Genomic DNA, 2,869 nt, shown 5'->3' with positions numbered 1-2,869 from the left:
ACTTCTCATTGTTGCAATAGGTCCACCTGAATCCTTAAACGACTTGTTTGTCCCCACTCCACATGTTATACTGACATCAAATATAGTGAAAGCGGGGGTTACACTGTGGGGGAGGGACATACAAAGCAACAAAGAAATAATCTTATAAATGCGTTAGAAACACATGCATGAAAGAAACGAAAACATTAAAATACATATTTAAGGGTTCATTTATGGAAGCAGTTTTAACACTGGCCTTTGTGAAGTCACCATGTACCAAAGTACATGCCAAACATTTACAACTTGTATAAAAATTCTACATCCTCATATTGGTCATTTCAAGATGAAAACAGATAGCTCACTAAAAGTTAATGGGCAATATCTATTCCCCTAATATTAAGCAACAAAAAAACCCTGGGAAATATAGAAATTCAAATAGAAGCAACGTAAACCTGTCATAAATCATAAACGACAAACTATTTGTGGGACAGCATGGATGACAAATGGTCTACTGTATAAATTTTAGAATGAGGCAGACAAAAGTTGGAAAGCCATTTAATTTTCCCCTCCTTCTCCTGCTTTCACTTCATCTTATATCCACAATATCAACTTTTCGCTCAGTAACTACGTTATTAGCATGCAGTCTTTGAACCACTCTTCACTGAATGTATCAAGTTCAGCAATGACTTCATCAAAAGCTGTCTTTGCAAGAAAGCTAGCTTCCTCTGGGGAGTTCAGAATTTCATAATAAAACACTGAGAAGTTAAGGGCCAGACCCAAACTGATAGGTTTATCAGTTGTGAAGCTTGAACTATGGGTCTGTGCGCTGTCTCTCAGCTCTTCAGCTCAAAGCTAGTGCTCTACCACTTGAGCCACAGTGCCACTTCTTGTTTTCTGAGAGGTTTATCAGATATAAGAGTCTCAAATGTTTCTATCTTGCTATTGTTTCTAACATATTTATAAGATTTCTTTATTGCTTTGTATGTCCCTCCCTGATGGTATAACCCCTGTTTTCACTGTATTTGATGTTGTATAATTTGTGGAGGGGAAGGGAAAAAACAAATTGTTTAAATAGGGATACAGGTGGACCCATTGCAACAATAAGAAGTACAAGAAGTTATGTCGAAAAAACGATTTTTACAATTTTGGCACATGGGGGTGGAGGGTGTGATGAGATGTGAGGGGGAGATAGGAAGGGATGGGATGGGGAAAAAAAGGAGGGGGCAACAATGCTTGATATGAAATGTACTCATTACCTTGCTCATGTAATTGTAACCCCTCTGTACACTATTTTCACAAGAAAAAAAAAGTCTCTCAGACATTCCTGCCCGGGCTGGGCTGGCTTTGAACGGTGATGCTCAGATCTCAGCCTCCTGAGTAGCTAGGATTACAGGTGTGAACCACCAGCACCCAGCTTGCATTTCCTTTTGGCTGATCTCAAAAGCTTCTTGGTATGCTGGTTATGAACGATTCACAATCCCTTTCTTGTCATCATCAGCAGCAATCTCAGCCAAGTAGTGATAGTAGTCTCTCTTCATTTTCAAATACAAGACTTTGCTCTCTGCTTGTGAAGCACTAGGGATAGAGAACTTTTCCAAAAGTGACAGTGCATCATTGTAGCTATCTTTTAGCTCATTCTTGATTCTCTTTGTGTTCTTCATCATCTGCTGTTTTTCTCAGCACCTTCCATTTTTTTGCTCAATACTTGAAATGACCCTCTAAGATGACCTATAGGTATCTATAACATTTCTGTAAGCAACTGAGAGAAGATTCCTTTAATCATTAGACAATTCAGCTCTTTGCTCAGTGACAGACTTCATGTCACCATATTGCTCAGCCTGCTAGGTCAGTTTGGCCTTCTGTACCAGCTCATTTGTACCCATGACTGGATTTTGTGTCCTGAGTAGATGGTGGAGGACGGACAGGGTTTCAGTGGCTTCTGGGTGGTGGCAGGAGTGGCATCAAGGCTGAGACTGGGCCCTGGATCTTGAAGTTCACGGGCTCCAGTGATGGGGTTTCCTCCAATCCAATTTTATTGTTTTTTTTTAAAATTCACACTGAAATTTTCAATCAATGAAAGTACATTTTGATTGATGCTCTCCTTTGCCATTTTAAAATGATTTCATATCCAGACATTATAGTAACATGTGGTTGTGGGATTTATTTTTGAAACAATACGATGTCAATGTGTATGTTGGCAGGTGCTCAGTGTGAACATTCTATGACCTCTTACCACAATGATGAGATGAAGAATGAAGTCTTGCCTTCAACTCCAACTGTCATTCAGCGCCAAGAGGTTCACATTTGTGAACAGTTGGGATATGCTCAGGTTCCTTCTAAAATTCTGAGAAATGGGAGATCTTTACTATTGTTATGGAGGTATGTTTAGAGTTTCTGAATGCTGCTTTTACAAGAGACTGCTCAATGTTACTTAATCTGTATTCCTCATCTTTTTTTTTTTTTGGTCAGTCGTGGGACTTGAACTCTGGGCTTGGGCTCTATCCCTGTGCTTCTCAGCTCAAGGGGAGCTCTCTACTGCTTGAGCCACAGTGCCACTTCCAGTTTTTGAGTGGTTTTTATTGGAGATAAGAGTCTCATGGACTTTCCTTCCTGAGCTGGCTTTCAACCATGATCCTCAGATCTCAGCCTTCTGAAAAGCTAGGATTACAGGTGTGAGCTACCAGTGCCCAGCTATTCCTCATCTTTTTAAAAATTCTCTAATAGGGGCTGGGAAGGTGGCTCAGTGGTAGAGTGCTTGGTTATATGCATTAGGCCCTGGGTTTGATTCCTCAGCACCACATAAGCAGAAAAAACCAGAAGTGGTGCTGTGGCTGAAATGGTAGAGCGCTAGCCTTGAGCTGAAGAGCTGAGGGACAGTGCCCAGGCCCAG

At 40.7% G+C, this 2,869-nt stretch overlaps 1 pseudogene; it reads right to left on the bottom strand.

The window, feature by feature from the left end:
• Positions 1-534: 534 nt before the first annotated feature.
• On the bottom strand, positions 535-1,862 carry LOC106001704 (annotated as a pseudogene).
• Positions 1,863-2,869: the final 1,007 nt, after the last annotated feature.

This window comes from Dipodomys ordii, unplaced genomic scaffold, assembly GCF_000151885.1.
Source record: "Dipodomys ordii isolate 6190 unplaced genomic scaffold, Dord_2.0 Scaffold371, whole genome shotgun sequence".
Classification (NCBI taxonomy): Eukaryota; Metazoa; Chordata; class Mammalia; order Rodentia; family Heteromyidae; genus Dipodomys; species Dipodomys ordii.
This window is presented reverse-complemented; position numbering and strand designations above follow the sequence as displayed.